The sequence below is a fragment of the Pinus tabuliformis genome, chromosome 7 (genome assembly GCF_031772625.1).
Source record: "Pinus tabuliformis cultivar Carrire ecotype Pingquan chromosome 7, CPIR1, whole genome shotgun sequence".
NCBI classification, from domain to species: Eukaryota; Viridiplantae; Streptophyta; class Pinopsida; order Pinales; family Pinaceae; genus Pinus; species Pinus tabuliformis.
This window is the reverse complement of record NC_142293.1, coordinates 805654813-805667302: the sequence shown is the minus strand read 5'-3', so window position 1 is coordinate 805667302 and position 12490 is coordinate 805654813.

Here is a 12490-nt window from a genome sequence, read left to right as displayed (position 1 = left end):
GCTAGGCATTGTTCACATAGTTGTGAGCAATGAATTTCGTATGTAGTATGTAACAAGTTGAATACCTCAAGTACAATATGCATGAAAGTAGCCATGGACTGTTAAGAGGCAAATTGATGGAGCCCTAGTTCAAGGCAGATCCAAAAGACCCTATGTGCAAACTTCTTAATGGAGCTAGAAGGTTGTTAGTGGGTAGATCACTAATCCAATGTTTAGAGACACAAAAAGAAGTTGTGATCATTGATATTGGTAGATTATGGAGCTAGAGATGCATGGTTTTAGAGGGAGCAATTGTGTTATCAAAGAACTTGGCAGGGTTTAAGACAAATCTAGGTGGACCGAGTTCTTCCAAGAATCCTTTTCTTTCTAAGAGGGAGTGTTAAATTGTAGCAAGAAAATGATTCATTTGACTTGTGCCTTAATCAAATGGAGAAATTTGAATTTCCACATCAGCAAGATGAATTGAGTGGCAGTTAGTGGGAGTGACATGGCCAAGTCACTCAATTCGAGTTTGTGGGCAAGAAGTAGAGTTATGCATGGGTTGATTGCTAAGATCTAGCAATCTACTGGAGTTATAGTTAGTGAAACTTAGTTATCTGAGCTCTAGTCATGAATAAAGTTAGTAGGAGTTCAGTTGAGTAGTTGTAACTATTGTTAACTCACTGATCTCTCAGTTAACTAGTCAATTTACTAAAAATAGCCCTAGTCATGCGTGAAATTTTAATTTCCTAGTTGAGTGGAGGAAAAAGGAATAATTTTATATATTGTTGTATACTGTTGAGTGTACATAGGGGTTGGTATGTAGTAGATGAGCTAATTTCCTCAAGAATTGCGTAAGGAAATAAGAGCGAGTGCAGGAACATGAGTGCATGTAGAGCGAGTGCAGGCAAAGTGAGTGCAGAAACACGAGTGCGGGCTTAGTATTTTTTAGAGCAAACTCAAGAGGAGATAAATATTGTAGTGTAGATTGAGCTTCAAGGATTGAAGCAATCATTGTAATATATCTATATTCTCATCTGATATAATACAAACAGAGGAGGGGTTTTTCCCAGTTGAGTTCCCTAGTAAAAATATTGTTTTCATTGTGATTCAATGATTGCATGTGGTTACATGTGTTTCTATTGTATTTTTTCCTTTCCACAGATTGAGTAGAAGAAATTTGTGTCTATTGTTTTCAGTCCGAATTCATTAGTAGCAACAAATTTTGAGTTATTTTTACAATTAAGTATTTTTGATATATTGTTGTAAGTAAACATGTTTACATGCAAGAAATTTATTGTATTTTTTATCTAATTAAGAATATTAGTTTTGTTGTGTTAAGATCCTCCTCAGATTATAAACAAAATGTTATTCATGTGTTTAAGTATTCATGAGTTTATTGTAAGTGAAAATGAGTTTTTATGTTAATTTTATGAGCACTTTTAACATAAACAAGAAAATAAACAACAACATATAAATGTACAGAACATCACCAACAACACATCACGACAGGAACATGATGAAGGAGTTCACCCTTCGTGGGCTATGCCTCCTTGATCCAACTTCCAATGGCTTGGGTCTATCTATTATGCTCAAATGTGTAAAATTATGTGTTTACAATGCTCAAATGCTTCTGTAACTTGCACTAATCAGTCCAGAATGTCCAAAAATGGCTACCTAACCTCTTTTTTCACCTGATTTGGTTAAAAACAGGAGAAGTTATGACCTCTCCTAGTTTCTCCACTATTCGCTCCACAAAATGCGCAAAACCAGCACCGAACTCTCATTTTCATCCAGATTTCTGCTAATAGACCACCAAATCCGCCGAAATCCGGGCGGATTCATCGAACGGTTAATTTGGCCGCTGAAGCCTAAAAATGCGAAAATTTTAGGGTCATATGGAGGGCCATGTGCCCAGGGGCTAGCCCTTGGCGCTGGCCCCTTCTCTCCAGTAGTCACAAAACCCTTGCCAGTTACGGTAGCGGTGTTCACATGGGGCAGTTATCCCGACGGTCAAGCGGTGGCGGTTTTTCAGGAAGTCACATAACTCTTGGCGGTTAACAGTAGTAGTGTTCACATGGGGCGGTTAAGTCTGCGCCAACCTCCAACTATGCAACATTTAAAGTTTATAAATAATGCACATACATAATGGTTAAGCGACAATGGTGTGGTGTATTGGAAATGGCTATGCATGTGTTTTGGGGGGTCGTGGGTTCGACCACCATTGCCTACGCCTAGACTATAGCAACAATTTTGGTGGCCTCCTAGGCTGCCATGTGGTGGCCTCCGACTGGGCCATGTGTCAGCCCATGGTTGGCCATCATTCCAACCAATAAGAACCACTTAAAATATGATCAATTAGAATGTGCCACTTGGCACGATCTCATTAGCTGAGGAGCCCTTTGACCAAGTCAACGTCCACATAACCTGCTCAGTCAGCAACACGTTAGTAGTATGAACTACTGACTGGGCTATCCTTTTTTTGAAAATTCCCCTATTTAAGAAAGTGAACATAACTCGTTTCTGGAGTCATACAAAGTCTGTTTCGCGTGAAACGAGTTGCACCGGATTTAGGATGATGAGCACTACACAGTCGTCTAAGTTCCACAACAATCTGAAAACTTTGAAATTTGAGCTATTTTTTGAGCACCTGATCATTCCTTCCCACTGGAAGCCTTTTGGACCCGAAAATATCACTTTTAGTTGTCCAGCAGGTGAGGTTACAGTTCCCTCACCTTTCCAATCTCGATCCATTTGACCTTTGAAGGATTTGTTCCCTTGAGCCCCACTATATCCACATTCCCTCATTTTGAAGACCTTGTTCTTCTATCAAGAATGGTGTCTTGCTGTAGTTCATCAAGGTATTCAAGAGGAAAATCCTCTATGGAAGGAATTTTGACATTTTCTCCTTGATCTTCAATCAATGGAGGCTTATACAACCTTAAGTTCTTAACATTAATGACATCATAAATTTGCATATATGAAGGCAAATCCAACCTGAAGGCATTGTTACCAATCTTTTCCAAAATTCTGAATGGACCATATCTAATTAGTTTTAGCTTTTTACCTTCTCCTTGGAGCCTCTCTTTGCTAATGTGAAGCCAAACTTCATCACCAAATTGGAACTTGTGATCAACACAATGCTTGTCGTGCCTTGCTTTGTACTTTCCTTGACTCTTTTAAAGCTATTCTTGAACTCTTTGGTGTACCAATTGGATTTTTTCAGTGAACCTTCTTGCTTTGTCTATGTCACTATGACCATCAATAGCAACATCTTTGCCAAAAATGAAATCCAAAGGAGACTTAGGCAAGTATCCCAAACATGCCTCAAATGGTGATGTTTGAGTTGAAGAGTGTTTGGCCTGGTTGTAATCATGTTCAATATAGTGCAAATGTTCATCCAAAAACTTAGGATGCTTGCTGCAATACCCAAGAAGAAGATGTTTCACTGTTCTGTTCACCACCTCTGTTTGACCATCTATTTGCAGACATAATGCTGTACTCTTTTTCAATTTAGTGTCCATGAATCCCCACAATCTTGACCAAAATTTCCTAACAAAGCGAGAATCTCGATCAATAAAAATGGATGTGGGCAGTCCAAAATGCACCCATACATTATGAAATAATAACTGAGTAGTGTGTTCAGCTATAACTTTCTTTTTACATGGCATAAAAATACACATTTTGCTGAACCTATCCAAAACTACATACAAATAATCATGACCTCTTTTTGACAACGGAAGACCTCCTACAAAATCCATAGAAACACTCTCCCACAGTCGTTAAGGAATTGGAAGTGGTGTGCACAATCCTAACTTCCTATTGCTAGGCTTAGTGACTGCACATAATGAACATCCTTTAATAAAATGTGACACACTTTCAAGCATACGAGGCCAATAAAAATATCTCTGTAGATGTGCCACTGTCTTACTTACACCAAAATGACCATCAATAAGAGAAGTACGTGCCTCTCTTATGATGCTGACTCTCTCTCCTCGTGGAATACAAAGCTTTCCAAGATGATACAACAAGTTATCATGCAAATGATAATCCAATTCATCTACTTCATTACCTTGACTCAAGCTTGCATAAACATCCTGAAAGTCATTGTATAATGCATATTTCTCAATATAACTTTCATGCAAAACAGAATTATGCTTGAGTAAAGTAGTTGCACTAACAATAGGCCTAGAAAGCATATCAACAACTTTATTGTAGATACCTTTCTTATACCTGATTACCAAGTGGAATTGTTGAAGAAAACCCATCCATCGGAAGTACCTTGATTGCTGCAACTTTGATTGAGATTGCAAGTATTGCAATGGTTGATGATCAGTGTGAATGATTGTTTCCTTACCCATCAAGTAGTGTTTCCACTTTTTCACACTTTGCACCAATGCATACAATTCCTTGTCATATGTAGGATAGTTAATCACCAAACCATTGAAATTTTCCGCATGAAAATAGATAGGCTTACCATGTTGCATGAGGATTGCACCCATGGCGTAGTCACTATCATCAGTCTAAATCTCAAATGACGGTCTCAAGTCTGGAAGTGCAAGTAGTGGAGTTGAACTGATCTTTTCCTTCAATGCATTAAAGGCCTTTTGCTGTTTGCCTCCTGTTGATGCCTCAAAATTCGTTGCACCAACATTGGGGATAACCACCCGGTTCGTCCCTTAATGCAGTTCCTTTTCCGTTTGGTATGGTGGATCCAACTGGTTAGTATGAGACCAGTTTCCCAATAGAATGTGTTTTGATGAACTGGTGTTTAATATATATAACAAAATGATAGATGGTTTGGACAATAAACTTATGAAAGTATACAAATAGATCTATATATAACCCGGGTAATCCAATATTAATGCGATTTATGATTCCTGGTAATCAAATGCTAAGGAAGATCAATCACTTGGCTACAAAAAGTTAAGCATGAATGATGATCACTTTAAACAAAGTGATATAAAACATATCACATATCATAATAACATCAATTGTCAGCGTATGTGTTTAGAATATCAATTCCAACTTATTCAAAAGTGATATAATGCAGAATTGTATGAACGTTCACATATAACAACAATATCGAATCGAAACACTGTTTAATTTCATAACATGAAACAAAAGACATTTATAAAAGTACCATATGTATTTGAGTCCTCTTATGGAAGTAACAGTTTGGTTCTCTCTTCCTATTTTGAAAACTTCAAAAAGATATAGAAATGCAAGTCCTCTTGAAATCCCTTTACAAAAAGTTTGAACCTTGATCCCTGTTTTCTATGAAAGTAAACTAAGAAGTGCAGAAATTCTATCTTCTTCAATCTAATTTAATACAATTTCAGGACCCTTTCTAAAATGACATGAAAGGGTCTATATAGAAAAAATAGAAACAAACTATTCGTAAAAAGTGCTTAGGGTGGTCGGAACAGCCTTTCCCAAAATATGGGATTTCATGTTAAAAATAGAATTGCGATAACTTTTGAAAAGATGCATTGCATCTATAATTTCTCTTGCGGCTTTAACTGACAAATATGGAGCATAGTTTGGATCTCTGGCGGATGACTCATCCTAGAATGCAACTGACCTGTGTATACTGCATCCGAGAGTTCTAGCATCATGCGATCAACTGCATCAACAAGACATTTGATTGTCATTTGTTGGCTATGTAGTTTGACTAAATAGAACCAATGTGTATCCCAATTGAGGCTTTTTAATTTTTTGAGTTGCTCATCTCTTGTATTACAATCTTGCTTCCATTGTTTTTCCAACACTTTTTCTTTTGGAAAGTTTTTTGGGGAACACTCAAAAATTAAATTGGCGCTCTGTAAGTTATCGTTTATCAGCTCAATGATATTATTCATCACTGCCTTGGCCCTTGAAGTAGATCTTTCTTCTTTGATCAACTGTGTCTCCCATTCTGAAAATAATATCTCCTTATGAGATTCTTCAATTACCGACAATTTAGCAGCCCTTCCCTTTTCTGTGTTTTTCCAAGAGATGTAACCTGTGATCTTGTCATTTGCATCCTTGAATTCCAACCTGGAATTGATTGCTTGATCTATCACTGCGTTGGTTTTGATACATAGTGGATAAATGAAAGACATCTTTTGGCAGAGTTGGGTTAGCTGTTGAGATAAGAAATTATTTATTTCTAAGGCTTCCTTTATAAACTCTTCATCTTTGGGATTGTCTTTGAATTGCTCCATTGAGAGTTGTAGCTACTTTATGTTCTCATCTTTAGATTTGATCTCTTCATGATGTGCCAATTTTAGCTGTTCAAACTCCTGAGATAGCTGTTGATGTCTTTCAATAGCCTACTAATCAATCCTATGTTTTTCCACCATTAACTGTTCTTCAAGTTGTTTAATCTTTTGATATTTTTCCTTAACCAATTGATTAACTTCGGTTGCTTTATCTATCATGGTAGTTGTATATGCTCCTGCAAATTGAGATAATTTGGTCAAGTCCTTACAGGGATTGACTTATGAGTCTTTCCAGATGACATTCATGGATTCACCTTGAGGAACTATTATTGATGCTTGGTCTATCTTTCTCTTTTTTCGTTACCTTTTGACTACAAATCTGTGTTTAGGGCTATAAAACACATCCAAAGGTGGAATTTCCACTATGCTCAGTGTAATCTCTGATGAAGGATACTCAGGGATTATCTCAATTTCTTTTAGAGCTGAGTCCTTATTGGATGCTTTTTCAATCACAGGATCATGAATCATGGGTTGTTGTCTTAAGGGGGATACTGGTGTGATAACATTTTGTGTATCACTTTGACCTTTGATTTGTTGATCAAACTGTTCCCATTCTTTGATCAATATCAGATCAATGTGTACATCTGTGCCTAATTATTCACTTTCCTTGTCGCTTGTCTCGGTTGCATTAGAATTTTTCTCCATATCCTGCTCCGTGTTTTGCTCTGTTTGCTGGATGACTGGTGCAATATTCAATAAGTCCAATGGTACTGTATAAAGCCTTTGCGTCCTGTATTTGATGAATTGGTCCATTTTTGCTTATTCCATCTTGATTTTTGCTAGGTGGCTCACTTGTGTGAATGTCTCTATTGATGTAAATAAGTCATCGAATTCATCATCCTCATGGACGAATTGTTTAACCTTTACCTGAGTAGTAAAATTATAAGCAACTTTATTCAGGTCATACTGTCTTTTGGGAATAATAGCTAGGTTCAAACCCTTTGTTTTCTTGGCTTCAATTTGGGCATGTTTATAGTCATGTAATGAATAGATGCTGCAGCGAATAGGAAAGGCAAGCCATAACTGTTTCTTAGCGTCTTTGAGATTTTTCGTAAGCCCTTTTTCAACTGTCTAATAGGCTATTTCCCTAGCCAATAGTTTATCTAGGACATAAAGAGGAAGGACATGCGGGTCGGTAATGCTACCAAAAACCCTAATGTATGTAAACATTTCTGCCCCAAACCAACTGCCAATTGAGGTTAAATCAATAGTAGCCTCCTCGGACAGCCGAGGAGCTAGTCTATTAAAAATGGCCTGATGAATGGGTAGGATGAAACCATGAAATTTTTTGTAGAAATGCTTCTTATATTGTTTCTTCCATAGGCATTTATGGTAAACATGGATAGGGCTTGGGTCCTGGATAGTCCACTTCCATCCCATTATGGGAAAATCGGAATTGAAACAAATGGTATCGACTATATAGGCACTCATATAAAATGGGGGAACAACTCAGGTGGAAACATACCTGTTTTTCCTATAATCAAGTATTTGGATGGCCATTTTATCTGATAGGATATGAGCCCAATCCATAACAAAAGAGTTCATTGTTGCTTCTATTAATGGAACCATTTCAATGGAAAACTTAGCAGTATTGGAGCTTCCAAATAATCTACACATCATTACGCATCATAACAATATGGAGATGCCAGGGAGTCCACATAATACATACCAGATGATTCATGCTTGTGTTTGTTAGGGAAGTGCCTCCATTGCCTAATGGGGTCTGACTCTATTTGATTTTCCTTCAAGAAAGCTTCAAGGAATGATTTATTGTAGTACTTTTGAGGCTCTGGAAAATGATACATTTTCTTCATGTCTTCAGGCTTGAAGGATCCAAACATTCTTCTGTCAGCTATGAAGATTGTCCTGTCCGTTATATTGATGCTTTCAATTACCCATTTTACCATGTCATTATATGGCAAAACCTTTGGGTGGGCTGCTATTCGATGAAGAAAAGAGTCGGCTAAATCACCAAGTGTGTTTTCTGACTCAATAGGTCCATCAGCTGTTGCATGTCCTTCCGTTACCTTTGGCTTTTCCATTTCTAACATATCATATATGCCTTCCCATGAAATTTTCCCACAATCTTGACATGTAGTTTCTGAGATCAACACAGTTTTTTTCGGTCCTTCTGCCACTGCAGGGGGAACTTTCGTCTTTCGAGATTTCTTTGACATTTTGGCCAGATGCATACTTCCAAATTCAAACTGAAAAATGAGACAAAAGACAATGATAGGCTAAAACTTTTAGATCAACTAATGCTTGTAAAGATAGTGTTGAGATTAGTATAGACGAAAATCGGAGCAGGAGCATTTGAAGCGAAATATTTTGTATTGTAAATTAATATTAACACGAAGGATGAAATCTTGAAGGACCATAGTCATAACTATTCTTAATATTTTTCTGTAACCAATGATGTGAAACTTTAATGTTCAATGAATAGATCGCATCGCAGGTTTCCAAAGGTCTTATTAGAATGTGTGCCATAAAATTTCCAGTTTTGCAATGAGCGATTTCAATATATTATTTTATATTTAAAGAGAAATCACATATCACAATTCAGGAGTTATAAGTGCCATGTTCTAAGAGTCTTTTTGAATTTCCATGATTGCGATAAGTGATGGCTTGACATATAAAGTTGGGAAATTCCTCATTTAACTTTCCCGGATCATGTTTTCCCTTTATTATTATTGAACCACTTTATTATTATTAACATCGCATCGCACGTCCCTGAGGTAAGCTTCACTTGTTTCTATTGGGATTGCGATATGCGATAGACATATATCACATCACAAGTTTCGGGGCTAGCTTCCTTTTGTTTTTGGGGTATGCGGAATGCGAGAATCATATCGCATTGCAAAGTTTCAACTGACCGTTAAAACATATTTATTGGAATTGGCGATATACGATATGTGATAGTTTAATTGCATCGCATGCTTGTCAATGGATTGTTTTAAGAAGCTCTACAATTGAGATTTTTGTGGTAACTTCGCATCTCAACATGAATATTTGGATTGAATGTACCTTAGCCTTAAGCGAATGCGATTTGCGATGTGTGTTTTTTAGAAATTCTTTTGAAGCACTTTTTATTTAAATTGCAAGAAACAAAGAAATTTATTTCTATGTAAAGGTTTTATTGCTTTTCACAAACTAAAGGGACCCTATTTCCTATTTAGCATCTTAGAATAAGATTAAGAAAAATTTGAAATGGGGGGTTTGTTGTATAGCACAACACCTCCCCACTAAAAAACATTTTTCACACTTGTCAATGCATGAAAAGGAGCTGCTATAGAAGAAAAGTTAGTAATGAATTTCCTTGAATATTGGGCTCCTCCAAAAAAACCTCTTACCTCAGTAACTGTCTTGGACCTTGGCCAATTTAGAATGACGTCAACCTTGGAGGGATCTATTTTCAACTCACCTCCTCCAACAATATGACCCAAGTAGACTAAATAAGTTTTTCCAAACTCACACTTTGACATCTTTAAATACAACCGTTCTTTCTTTGAGACATCAAGTACTTTTCTCACATGCATGACATGTTCATCATGAGATTTATTGAAATTAATATGTCATCTAAGTAGACTATAACAAAATCATCAAGAAATGGCCTCAACACATCATTCATCACACACATGAATGTAACAGGAGCATTACCTAAACCAAAAGGTATAACTAGCCATTCAAACAAACCTTGTTTTGTTTTGAATTTTGTCTTCCAAATGCCTCCTTCAACAATTCTAATTTGATGGTAGCCACTCCTTAAGTCCAACTTAATACATTGCTTTTCATCTTTCAATTGATCAAGTAAATCATCTATTCTAGGCAGTGGATAACAATTCTTTACTGTAATCTTGTTCAATGCACAAAATTCCACACACATGTGCCATGTTCCATCCTTCTTTGGAACCCCAAAAATAGGTGAACCACATGGCGAAGAAGATGGCCTGTTGATCCCTTTATCCAACAAATCTTGAATATGCTTTTTAATTTCTGCACTTTCCATCACTGACATCCTATACATGCCAATGTTAGGAAGAGGACAATCTTGTTACAACTGTATGTCATGTTGGATTCCTCTCTTGGGAGGCAATAGTTTTGGTTCCTAAAACATCTCATCATATTGGTTAACTACATCAACCAATTCAGATTTCAATTTTGAATCACAACCTTTAAAAGCTTCATTATCAACATCATTCTTGGGTTTGATCATTAGAAGCACAAAATTCTTGCTTGAATTCACTAGTCTTTTCATCTGCCCCACATTAAAAAGTGAAAGATTTAGTTTCTTGCTATGAGTTCTCACAATATATTCTACTCCATCTTTGGAAAAATGGTATTTGTTTTCATGTCTATGGAAGATAACTTTTCTGTCATAGAGGTATAGACTGCCCAAAACTATACCACATATGTCTAATGGCACAACATCAAGCTCCACTTCATTTATGAAATTTGCAGTGATGGCGAATTTCAGTTTACACTTTCTAGTAACCTGCAATTATGCATTGTCACACACCCATCCAAGTGGATATGGTTTATGACATGGAATGGTTTTCAAGTTTAAACTTTTGACAATGTTTCAGAGATAAGATTGGCTTGAGAGCCACTATCGAAAAGTGTATCAATTTTTCTATGTTTTGATATCACCCTTATGTGAAAAAGGTCTATCCTATTCTTTTCATTTGAAGTTTCATTGTGTGAATTTGAAGTACTAGTGCTAGCAATGGATTCTTTTACTTTCATACCCATGGCTGTAATTTTAGTTTCATCACCCAAATTGGATCCCAAATCCTGTTGAGTGGTTGTAGTTGTCTTTTGTTTTCCCTTGTTGTTGATTTTCTTTGGTTTCATTTCGGGATGAAGCTTCCAACAATGAGCTTCATCATGACCCTCTTTGGAACAATGTTTGCATGTTAATTTCTCTCCTTCCTTCTTGATAGATGCATTTTTCTTTCCCTTCCCTTTGAAACCCTTTTCTTTTCCTTTACTCTTAAATGGATTTTTACTACCCTCTTCTAGAGTGTTTTTCCCTCTTGCCTCAAGATGAGTGGCTTGCACACACACATCATCTAAATTATTGGGATTAAACGTTACGATATTATGCCTAAGGTAACTATGTAAACCCCCTATGTACTTCAACAACGTGTCTTGTGATTGCAAATCTACACCTAACATTAGAGACCTCTTTTTGAATTCTTGGGTGTAATATTTCACATTTTGACCTTTAAGTTGTCTAAAGTTCTTGCCAATTCATGATGACTTCCTGCATATAAGATAGAGGGTAGAATTGTCTTTTAATTGCAACAATTAAATCAGACCAAGAAATTGAGATCTTAACGTGTTTTTTTATCTCCTCTTGTGTCTTTGATTCCCACCATACTAGTGCTGCACCCTCCATTTTCAAGGAAGCTAACTGAATCGTTATGTCATCCTATTGAAGGTTTTGAATTATGCAATAGATCTATGATTGACAAATCCAATTATCAAGCTTCTCTGCATTCACTTCACCATTATACATGGGCAGCTCAACTTTAACATCAAGTTTTAATAAGGGTGATTTACTAGTTCCTTTTGAGGTATGTTGACGAGTATGAGTAAGCGTTGTGTTAGTGGAAGAGGGTGAAGATGCCTATGAAGAATAAGATGAATAATATGGTGGAGACGGTGGAGGTTTACCTCCTCCTGAAGAACCTTATCCTTTGGGAGGTTTGGAGCTTTCACCATGCAGTCAATATTCCTCTCTTCATAGAGGACCTTCACCATCTCTGTCATATCAAAGAAAATCTTTCTGAAGACCTTCTCATCTTATGTCATGATTGTAGGTTCTCCTTCATGAGACATGCTCACTGGAGTCTCAACTGCAACTTGAGGAAGAAATGGTGTTGGATATTGTGGCAACCTTGCCCTCCTTCCCCTTGACCCAACTTCAGGGCTTTCAACCAGCTTCCCTTCTCCTCTTTTGAGTTTTAACCTTGTAAGAATGACATAAACCTGCAAACAGTTATCCTTTTTGCTCAAAGAAAACCTAGTGCTATGATACCAAAATAATATGATTAAGAATATTAATTTTTCTATGCTAAGATCCTCCTCAGATTATAAAAAAAATGTTATTCATGTGCTTAAGGATACATGAGTTTATTGCAAGTGAAAATGAGTTTTTATGTTAATATTATGAGCAATTGTAACATAAACAAGAAACTAAACAACAACATATAAATGTACACAACATCACCAACAATACATCACAA